Source organism: Sander vitreus, chromosome 12 (genome assembly GCF_031162955.1).
Source record: "Sander vitreus isolate 19-12246 chromosome 12, sanVit1, whole genome shotgun sequence".
Lineage (NCBI taxonomy): Eukaryota > Metazoa > Chordata > Actinopteri > Perciformes > Percidae > Sander > Sander vitreus.
In genome coordinates, this window is record NC_135866.1 from 19106002 (window position 1) to 19118023 (window position 12022).

The 12022-nt window shown below is 40.8% G+C and overlaps 1 protein-coding gene across 6 annotated transcripts in view; it reads right to left on the reverse strand.

The window, feature by feature from the left end:
- The window catches only part of ankrd12 (ankyrin repeat domain 12), a 47389-nt gene that overhangs the window by 21720 nt on the left and 13647 nt on the right, over positions 1–12022 (reverse strand). The window contains exon 2 of one of the 6 annotated variants that reach the window (XM_078264333.1): positions 3975–4034. The exons of the other annotated variants lie outside the window; for them this stretch is intronic. The gene's annotated coding sequence lies outside the window, so the exon portion shown is untranslated. The remainder of the gene's footprint in view (positions 1–3974; positions 4035–12022) is intronic. 6 annotated transcript variants of the gene reach the window in all.

The following is a 12022-nucleotide window of genomic DNA, read 5'->3' on the forward strand; positions in this document are numbered from 1 at the left end:
TTCCCCGTTTTGTTTCCGGTCTAGCTAGATCCGGTGTGGTGTTGTAGTTACTAGTTGTTGCAACAGCATGTGAAAAAAACTACAAAGTTATTAGGCCAAAAAGAACGTTAATCTCGCAATAAAAAAAAATGTACGCCGTTAAAATGAGTTTGCGTTAACGCGTTTAACTGACAGCACTAGTAAATAGTAATGTTGCAAGCAGTTACTGGACTAAAGTAAAAAGTGTATGGGCATATAGTTTGTTTGCTCTGGTCCAAATCAGTTGAGGAGTTTGTAAACTTGGAGCATTTTCAGCATGCATGTATGTATATAAACTTAGCACAAAAAGTAAGAACATTTGTGTTTGGTAGATTATTTCTCTGTAGTAACAATGCCTTTTGGCAATAAATCTTATACCGTTGGAAAGCATGTTTAGTTCCCTTTCAAATGGTGCCCCATTTATAAGGAACATGCATTTGAGCGCGGAGTATGTGAGTTGCGCCCATGAAAAATTTGCCAAATCTTCTCTGCCAATGCCAAACAGCTTATTCTGCCATTGACTCGTTGGGTTTGGTGGATTGGATGATTCTGCCTACGGCAGTTGGATCCTAAGTGTCAAAGACGCGGCGAACGCTTTGGAGGCAGTGTGATGGTGTGGGGCGGCATCTCCCTCACTGGAAAAACGAGGCTCGTCATCATTGGAGGTAATCTCAATGCAGAGAGATATAGAGATGAGATTCTGCAACCAGTGGCAATCCCATATCTCCACAGTCTGGGACCGAACTCTATCCTCCAAGATGACAACGCTCGCCCCCACAGGGCGGAGTTTATCAGAGACTACCTCCAGAATGTGGGAGTGGAGAGGATGGAATGGCCTGCCAGCAGTCCTGACCTCAACCCCATTGAACACTTGAGGGATCAGCTTGGGCGTGCTGTTTGTGCCAGAGTGACCAACACAACCACGTTGGCTGACTTGCGACAAATGCTGGTTGAAGAATGGGATGCCATCCCACAGCAGTGTGTGACCAGGCTGGTGACCAGCATGAGGAGGAGGTGCCAGGCTGTTGTGGCTGTGTATTGTTCTTCCACACGCTACTGAGGCTCCAGTTTGTGAAATGAATAAATTGTTAAATTGCCAATATGTCTTGTTTCTTCAAACATAAATAATCCAATCCACCAAACGAGTCAATGGCAGAATAAGCTGTTTGAGAAGATTTGGCAAATTTTTCATGGGCGCAACCCACATACTCAGTGCTGCTGCTCATCCCACAAATGCATGTTCCTTACAAATGGGGCACCATTTGAAAGGGAACTAAACAGGCTTTCCAACGGTATAAGATTTATTGCCAAAAAGCATTGTTACCACAGAGAAATAATCTACCAAACACAAATTTCCATACTTTTTGTGCTAAGTTTATATAAAAAACATGGGTATAGTTGTTTTTAGACATTTTAATGCAGAAATATTACATAAATCTCTAAAGAGTTACACATGCCATTTGCCTTTCCAGACAGTCATACTGGTTTTCAGCACTAAATTACGAGAAATAAGTAGACTAGTCTTCTCAAAGGAACATTTTTTTTCTTCAAATACCTTTACAACCATTGCTGATCCTAAGTAATAGCACAGTGTTGACAGGTATCGTTTTTCCAACACACAGCCTTGCTTCTCAGCTGAGGCCAGTGAGAGGTCCATTAGTCAGCAGATAGCCGGTATGTAGCAGCACCGTCATTCAGGCAGCTGAATAGGAGAATTGAGCATCCCACAGTGAAAATGGTGGTGTAAAGAGGCTAGTGTAAGGGGGGTATTAAAGCGTTATGGACAGCCCGGGACCAGACCAGAAAACAAACGCTGACAGGACTCCAATCTGGCCCAGAGACGAGGTGAGGAGTGTGACTATAATTACAGAGGTATTTGGACACTCGCCAGTTCGGCATTCTCATTCACTGCCGTTTTCATGAGGGCTGCATAAGCCCCTGCAAGCTCTGCCATTAACCTTGGGCTGTTTCAAGTCTAGATCAAACTCTGCCTAGATCACTACTGCAGTTCACAAAGACTAAGGCTGAGATTAGTTTGACATTGGATCCTGAACAGTTAAAAACAGTGATAGCAACATTTACCTAACCCACTTAATTCCAATGTAACAGACTATCAAACTGCAAAATCACGACCGTAAAAGGTTGAGATGTACAACAGACAAGAGATGTGACACCAGACACTCAACATCAATGATGTGGCCTCAAATTCAGCAGCCAAGGAGAAGACTCAAAAGAGACAAAACAAACTATAATAGGGCTGCAACTAATGATTATTTTCATTACTGACCATCTGCTAATGATTTTCTCAACTAAAAGAATTAACATTTTGTCTATAAAATGTCAGAAAATAGTGGAAAATGTACGTTATGCTTTTCCAGAGCCCAGAGTGACATCTTAAAATGTCTTCCGAGCAACATCCCAAAGCCGAAAGATATTCCGTTTATGATGAAATAAAAACACGGAAAAGCAAATCCCTACATTGGAGATGCTGCAAGCAGAGAATAGAAAAAAAACAATACATTATCTAAAATAGTTCCTGATTAACATTCCATCAATTGACTTATTATTAGATCTGAAACAATTAACAGCATAAGTGAGAAAATTATAATCAGATTAAAACAGATAATGAAAATAATCAGTTTGCAGGCCTATTTAATACTAGCCTAATCATAGCTCTAAAATATACAATCCTTCTGTCCAGATCACTAAAACCATGTGCTAGGCACTGTTTGCCATGTAACCACACGTCTGTTTTAATATAATGTTTCATAACAGCTTTAGTGGATGACCAAAGCATGGTGGCCCTCATGGCTGGAGTGCAATTTACTTTTCAGATAATGCGATTAAAAAAATATAACGGTTTCAAAATTATCCTATTTAAGCCTGGACATGACAACCACTTCAAAAATATGGGTCTGAATTTTTCTAAGTATAAATAAATATCCACCTGCACTGAACAGTGAAGTCCCAAGTTTAGTGTGCTGGCTGCACTGCTGCTCCCTCTGAGAAGCAGATGTCTCTGTATTTATTTATAACCTGGTGTTCCTGCACTTTAACTCCACTGGCTCCTGACTAACAATAACAACCATTTCCCTGTAGTGCTAGAGCATGTTGGCCCTGACAGCAGAGCGACTGCTTTAGTGCATGTCCTTGCGTGAGTGTAACGGTTTGGGGGTCTGAGGAGTTGGGGGGTGGTGAAGAGTGGTGTAGCTGGGATAGATGAAGAGCACACATAGTACAGTAACCTGATCCACAGACTGCAGGATGGGACAGGGAGGGAAGAGTGCTAAGAATAGCATGGAGCCTGACACAAAGAGCGCAGAGTACGCCGCCACCACCACCAGCAGCCGCAGCAACATTACTCCACTACAGCTTCCAGTGTACTGCCTGCTGTGAGCGCACGCACACACACACACACACACACAATTGAAAATACATGCGATTTTCCCCTGGTCTCCCATGTATGGCTTACAACTACAAACACAAAGGAACCTACTGGAAAACAAGCTCTGGGTGCATCACGGTTTTTAAAATGTTATATACCAATAGGAATAAAAACAAGTGGATTATGAGCAAGAATATTTTAATTCTACATTAAAGCTAGAGTCTGATGGTTCCTACAAGAGGCAGGCAAATCGTGTAACGCACAAGGAGGCGCACTACGCTTGCTCCGACAGTAAACAGCTTGTCACGTGGTGTGGTCCCGTATGCAGTCAGGCTAAATGATGGGGGAGGTCTCTCTCAGCTGCACATCCACTCCCAGCCTTAGTCTCCTCCGCCTCCTCCTCCCTAATGAGTAGCAAGACAAAGCCAGGCACATAGGCCCTACTACTGAGACTAGGGGAAAGGGGTAGAGGCAACAATACCCAGCAAAGAGCCAGCCTTCATCAACATGATCACACACACACACACGTTCATATTATTGACCAATTTATGTTCCTGCTAAATATAAATACCTCGCACTGTGTACGTCAAATCTGTTATATGCCCTAGAAATGTCCAGTCCAATTATTTTCCTGTTGAAAACAAAAAAATAATCATATTCTAACATCATATATATTATAACGTCAGTAATCCAAATTGTTTAAAATGATGGAAAATGTATCAACTGCCTTTTTTATGACAAATTATTAATTCCATTTGTTTTTTTAATATAAAAACAACAATATGCTGGTTAAGTTAATTGTTAATGTCTATAAAATGAACATTAGGTTTGTGAATGTTAGTCAGATTAAGTTATCAGTTTAAAAACGTGTGGTTTTTATTCATGCATTTAATGGAACAAAACATTTATTGGATACAATACTAGATTAACTACTGATAATATTTAATTCCAGCAATAACCCCGGAGTAATACGTAAGACAGTGTTCACATCCACAGAATAAGTGCAGCTCTCTTCCTCCCATCACTGGGTCATCTGAATTTATTTTGACATGGACAAACAAACAGCAAGTGACACTGGATGCCTCAAGGCGTCTGTTCACCTCTCACTACCCTAATCCCAGACAGACAAAACACGCCTCCTCCAACCAGAGTGTCTGGCCTTCGTTCCAGTGGTTGTTTGGTTGCATAAATGAGCCAGCCATGTTCCTGGGAAGAGGTGGAGAGGCTCTGGTTCAACCTCCCCCACATGGGAAAAGCATGGGCTACCGTTGCCAATGGTAAGTAAATGTATGAACAGGCACAAGACAACTGCTGCAAAAATGTCACAGAAACTGATCAATTTGATCAAGGCACCAGCCAACCTTACAGTTGGCCTTTGCTGGTCAAAATTAAACCACCTGGTTAAACTGTCAAAATGGTCATTTTGATGGGAACCTGTCGCACAAGTGGACCAAATGGTAATGTTCTACCCAAACTATAGTACATGAAGCATACTCTTCAAGTACAAGGAAAAATCATGTTAGTTTGGCAAAAATACTTCAAAATTTTCAGGTTTATAATAATCCAAGAATTAGACTGTTGTAAGACCCAGACAATGTACTTTATGTGTCGTAAATGTGTATTCTTATGCCAGATTGAGTGCTGAACTGTTTCACAGCATTAGCCATTACTAAAAAGCTTCTATAAAACAGGATTAGTCCTACATTTTCAAGGGAGAGGCTTAGGGCATGGCACGCACACAAATCAAAAGCTAGGGATGCACCGATACTGATGCCAGCATCGGTTATCGGTCCGATGCCGTGCTCGTAGTTATAAAATTTCACCCGATACTGTGGCCGGGTTGCCTCAGTGGGTAGAGCAGGCGCACATATATTTAGGAGGTTTATGCCTTGACGCAGAGGTCCAGGGTTCTACGCCAACCTGTGACGATTTCCTGCATGTCTTCCCCCTCTCTCTCCCCTGTCTCACCTGTCCTGTACATTAAAGGCGGAAAAAGCCCCAAAAACAAATATATTATTTTAAAAAAAAATTTTAAATTCACCCGATACCACCTCATAGCAATGTGACAATAACTTCTCGATCAAGCAGTTAAAGGCGATGGAAGAGGAGCAATGCCATTGTCAGTTGTTAATACTGGGTTTCGACTAGGTCTGAAACGATTCTTCGAGTAACTTGAATAATTAGATTACTAAAAATCCTCGATGCAAAATGATTTGCCTCGAAGCATCGTTTAAACAATGTTACAAACGTATCGCTCACAGTGTTTCCGCACGGATGATTATTACTGTCGCACACCAGTCTAATGCTGCTGGCGACACATGCCACGAAACTGACGCCGCAGTTTACAAAATGAAGAAAGAGAGCGTAAACAGTGAAGGGCTAAGAGAAGAGACAGGCTGGAGAAAAATGAAAGAAAGTTTCCAAAGTTTGGAATCAGTTCAAACGTAACTAAAAATAAAACTCTGCACAGTGTGTCTACTGCAAAACTGAACTAGCTTACCACAATTATAGCATGACGTCAATGCTTCAGCATCTCAACAGAAAACATTAACTTAATTATCCATTCCACGAAGCGGACCCGGCAAAAGTAAATCAGTCATAAGGACGATGAAACTACACCAAACACAACTAACAAAAACAAGAAAATAATGTATGTAGCGGTGACCACAATTGGATCTAAAGAGCCGACTTGTTGACTATCCCTTCAGAAAAACAGCTGATTGTTGCGCACCATTTTCTCTCACTCTCTCTCTTCACAGAGAAACAGCTGATCAACAATCTACTAGCATAAGTGTAACAGAGCTGTGTGACATTGTAATCAAATATATAAATGAAAATAAGTTAAGGATAACTTATATATACACTGATAAGCCTATATACAGATCAGTCTCAGGTTGAAACTTGTAGTTCTGAAAGTTAAGTTGCACAATTTAAGGGAATGTTTATGTATGTTTAATGTATGCCTTAGTTTGAGGTTATTGCATTTAAGAAAATGTGTTCTTTAAAAACAATGTAATATGGCACTTAAATGCACTTAATGTTTAGTTTTTTGAGAGATAATATTGTAAGCAATGTAGGCAATAAAAACATTGCTTTTTCCGAAAATGTAACCAAACTATTGTATATTGTCGCTCTTCAATAAAACAAAAGTATTTATCCGATTACTCGAATTTATCGATGGAATAATCGGTAGATTACTTGATTACTAAAATAATCGATAGCTGCAGCACTAGTTTCGACGATTATTAAGTACTCATATCGGTACTCAGTATCAGCAAGTACCCAAATGTAAGTACTTGTACTTGATCTTCAAAAAAGTGGTATCGGTGCATCCCTATCAAAAGCCTCATAAAATAGCCTAATGTTTGTACACCAGAGGCGTAAATAGGGTTAACTTTACTGGCAGCAAAATAAGGCTCAGCTCACAGAAACACGCCCATTAAATTTGTCCGAGAGCCTTAGAAAACCTACTACCACAGCTCTGAATGTAGGTTAATGATCAGATACCCAAGCAGCAGGCAAGAACAATGAAGCCTTCACTGCTGATTATGGGTTAAAAAAGGAGGGGAGAGGGAATGCAGGAAGGTTTAGAGCAAAGGTTAGGACCTAGGCTTGGGTTTTGTTGTATTATTTCCACCACAGTGAAAAGCTCACATGACTGGACCAAACACTGGGGAACTTTTGCTGTTCAACTTTCGAGGAAACTTCAATATCATATATTGGTATCATATAAAACTAGACGATGGTACCAACCATGTCATGGTAGTTAGCTTGTCGGGAAGGTGGCCAAATAATGCTCTAAAGTTTATGGCGAGGGAAAAACTAACATGGTCACTTTCAGTTCTTGCAGCGAAATCTCCAAAAGTCAAAAGGTTTTTGATACCAAATTAAGGGTGCACGATATTGAAATAATGTGATATTGCAATATCGATAATGAATATTGCGATATCGATATTAATTTCGATATTTTTAAACATATGTAAAATTACCAAAGTTATGGGAAAACGCATCAAAATAGATTTATAACAAATAAAACAAGGTTTTCTTACAACACAAGGTTTATTTCAGCTGACAGTCATATTGGACTGGTACAACGTGTGTATAGAACAAGACATGTTTTACTGGTTGTATATACACTACAGTATAAAAAACAATGCAATGCACATCTGTTGGCTTAAAGCCAAAGTATTTCCAAGCTACCGAGGAGGAGGCATTACCCTACAGTCACATTAGCTACAAGAGACAGAGACAAAGCGACAGGCTACCATTCATTTTCAATGGGAGTGGCCAGAGCCATAGTGATAGAAATGTCATAGAGATTATAAATATATAATGTCTTTCTCTATCACTCTGGGAGTGGCCGTTTGGCCACAAGCGACTGCCAATCCGAGTGAAGGCAGCGTGAGGGCAGCGTGACGTATGTCAGTGGCTCGAGCGAGTCGAAGAAAATAATTCAAGATCTATTTCCCCATTTATTTTGGAAATGTTCCTACACAGAATAATTCTGGTCAAACGTCCTTGAATTTATCCAACCAATTTCATTACGGATTTCTCTTTTTGTTTTAAGGAGGTTTTCTTTGGTGTGGTTGAGCTTAAGACGGATAAGGAAGGAAAATATTTTATAATTAATCTTTTATTTCTACTCGCTAAATATCACATCCATAAATGTAAGTTCAGGGGCTCTAAACCTTTCTTTCCTGTGTTTGAAAATGAAGTCATATATATATAGTCCAATACTTGGACTCTATAAGATATTCAAAGAATTGTAAAGCTTTGAAGACTGTGCAGATATACTCAACACTTGTGACATGTGACTGAATGATATTGGAACTCTAACTGTTAAGTAGGGTTGGGTACCGAAACCCGGTTCCACTATGGAACCGGTTCCTACGCAAACGGTAGTATACGGACCGGATTAGAAGAGCAAATTTCAGTTCCGACTGAAATATTTTCTCTTTCTCCCTTTTACGGCGAGTGGCACACGTGCCCGCTCGCGGCGTGAAGCGCGTGTCCGCGCTATTCCCCCGAAACGGACATAAAAATATCACCCCTTCTCTGTAGTCTACCGTTAGCAAGCTATCGTAAATGTAGGCTACTTTTAAAATGCCATATTTTCCCTCTGGGCTCACCAAAACGGACGTAAAAGCATATTAACCATTCACTGCACATGATCGCTAGTGAACATATTGCACTTGCTCTTTTAGTCTATCGTTCAGGACAAGACCCTGTAGCCTGGTGGTGGGGGAGGCAGAATCCCCAAATTGTCTGCCCTTTCAAACTCATACCTGTGTGTCCAGGCCTCTTGGACACCACCTGAGAGTGTTTACTACTGTGCAGGACATGTCATAAGTCAGGAGAGGTGTGTTTCTTGCCAGAGAAGGCTAATATGGTCATTTTTCTGCCAAAGAACTGCTAAAGTTTCAAGCTGGTTGGCATACCAACTTAACATTTATTTTGTTGTTTAGGAATCGGAATCGTTTTAAAAGTACCGGTTTGGCATCGGAATCGTAAAAGTCCAAACGGTACCAACCCTACTGTTAAGTGATGCTATGAATTAGACTGCTTGTTGATTAGCCTTGATGGACTTTGCAGACTCCCTGGGATATTAATTGCTTATGTATTTATTTTGTAGTTGTGTGTATGTGTACGTGTATGTGTTGTTTGTAACTGCAAATGCTCTCAATAAATGAATATCAAAAAAAAAAGAAAGAAAATAATTCAAGATGGCGGAAAACGCTTCAGGACATCGTATTTATGTATATATCTGATATGTTTGGCATTTAATTTCATATATTGTGTTACTTTTATTGAGAAATAAATACTTTTAAATCCAAAAACATCGTTCTTGTGACTTAATACCTCTGAAGTAACTTTTAAGACATGGTTTAAGGTAGCACCGGAGAATTTCTGTCTACTGTTGCCAAGCAACCAGGTGTAGGCTAGGCACGCCCAGAAGTGCCCACAAGCGAGTGCATGTCGCTCTCTTTTGTAGCTAATGTGACTGTAGGGTAACTTTTGGCCTCTAAAGTTTCCTTTCAATCTCTGTTATTTCGTCGTCTCCAGAGCAACACTCATTTTCTTACTTTTGTGTTCTTTTTGCTCCACTCTTCGCTCTCTCTTTAGGTCCTTTCCTGTCTTTCGCTTCGTTTTATGGTTCTGCGGAGGCTCCACGCAGCTGATGTTTATACGTGCTCTGGTGTGTGCGTCGAGCCGGCATGTGTGTGTGTGTGTGTGGTAGAGCGAGGAAGAAGTGAGAGTGACGGCGATTTTCTTCAGAGTGAGTAGCGACTCTAGAGTCCTAGTGAGAGAAACAAAGTGTCTCCCCTGTTCTTTCTGACCACGGTGGGAAATCTGGAGCAGGAGACGTTAACCCTCTCCTTGATTTCATGTTGTTTATGGAGAAGGAGAACCAGGAAATGAGTCGGGGGAAATACAACGCTACCAAGTGATGTGTATTTTTCGAGAGGTGCATCAAAGAGTATAGACGTAACAAGAGGCGAAACTCAATGGAAGTGCAGTTCCGCCATCTTCGACTGAATGTAACACAACGTTCTATTGAGTTTCGCCTCTTGTTGCTTCTATACTCTTTGGGTACATGTCGGGCGGGATGCTCTTAATACATCCATGGATGCAACGCAAACAAAATATCGCGTAATTATCGCGAGACCTTCGGTATAATATTGCGCAACGTGATATCGCGATAACGATATTGAGTCTATATATCGTGCACCCCTATACCATATTATAAAAACTTAGGGCAAAGTTATGGGTTGTACACATTGTTAGTAGTGCATCCCACCACACAGCAGCTTAAAGCCATTTTTCTCTTGTTTGCTAAGAGACGGAATTGACGAGGAGGCACATTCACGCAATACAAGTCAATGGAGAGCGGAGAGTTGTTTTCCCCTCTGTTGGGTTTGGCTTTCTATCATATTCCTCAAGGTCTAGGTGTCTTAATGTGGTATTTTGGAGGGATTTTTATCAGTTTCGCAACTGGTGAAAAATGGAGGAAATGTCGTTCTGATACGAGGCTCCTTTTTCAACTACAAGGTCAATATTGTGTTTCACTAACGACAAAACAACGAATTATCCGTGCATTTATATGGAACTAAGCTTTTGGAGCTTTCCATCTTTACTCTCCTCCCTCGACTATTTTTGACTGGCTCGATAGACGGCGACTGGAAGAACAACAGCTACAGTGAGTTTTCTTTTTAGTAAACTCTAGGTACACAAACAATGTTCTCAATGCTTTCGTTAAGGTGTAGAGCCCCTGGTCATACTTTAAGCAAAGTTTCATGTTGTGTCGAGCCTTCTTAGTGTTTTAAAAATAGCCATTTTGAGGCTAGCATAAAAGTGCCCCTAGCACTCCCATTCAAAAGGCCATTTGACCGAAAAACGAAAATACGGTAAATCTTAAAAGTGGCGATTCCGTCCTAAATATGCTTTTAAAACGAAAGTTTGACTCGGGTACATTCACAAAAACACCATAGGTTGCATTTTGGCGAGAGTTACACTTTAAGGTATCCCCAAACTACTGGGTTCCATATGAGCAACTAGCAGGCCTCCAACTGAAAAATAAACAATGGAGGGAAATGTTTTGTCAGTTTTCATCATGATGTTAAAGACATGACTCCATCTACACCTGCCACATCCTATTAGGCTTGATGAGATTTTGATCCAATCACAGGCGCGACACGTGTGCCTGAGCTGTGCCAAAGCCACAGCTTTGCAGTGCCAGAGTAAGCCTCGGCAGGGCCAGGTTGTAAAGGTTGACACAGCGTCGCCATCTTTAGACTGGAAGGAATACAGACTAACAAGCAAACAAAGTCTTTCATCAACAGTGAATCAGCATGAAGATTAGTAGCAGTTTAATTTCAGTGTATTCACCTTTGGGCTTTAAGATAATGCAGATAAACAAGTAATTCTCTCTATACTGGGGTGTACTTACTTATGCCCCCTGTATTTTAAGGAAAAACATTTATTTACGATACATTATTCATTCACAAAGAAAATTGGTGTCCTTAAATGTTGGATTTTTCCTCATTTTGAATTAAAGGGATACTTCACCGATTTAGAATTAAGCTTTGTATCAGTAGAAACACGGTAGTATTTTTGAATGACCGTGCTTCCCTCCCCCACACCCCCGACACGAGAGATCTCCGTATTGGTGGTCCAGAAGAAAACAGATTTTTTTGCCCAAAGGCAATGGACTACAGCCAAGGGGATAAGCCAACTTCCACACAGCGTACCTCCTATGGTGCCATTTTGATGCTAACAAGCACTCACCCGCCGTTAGCATTCCATTGACTGCCATTCATTTTGACAGCGAATAACTTTACATCTGAAGCGTTTAAAGACTATTGGTCCATTGTTTATTTCAAAAGAAACACGACAATGTATAAAAGGCTCCATTACCTTGTACCTCACATTATGGCTCGGTAGCAGGCGTTTTTTGTAAAAATAGGCTAACGATTGTGTCATAACCACGCGACTTGCTGCTGTTGCAGTAGGACCGCAGGGTGTGCTAGCGTCTGGGGTCTGATAAGAGTAAATTCATAAAATTCAGTGCCCACAACGCTATTTTCCAAGCTACTGTAGCGGTCATATTCCACGGTTTCA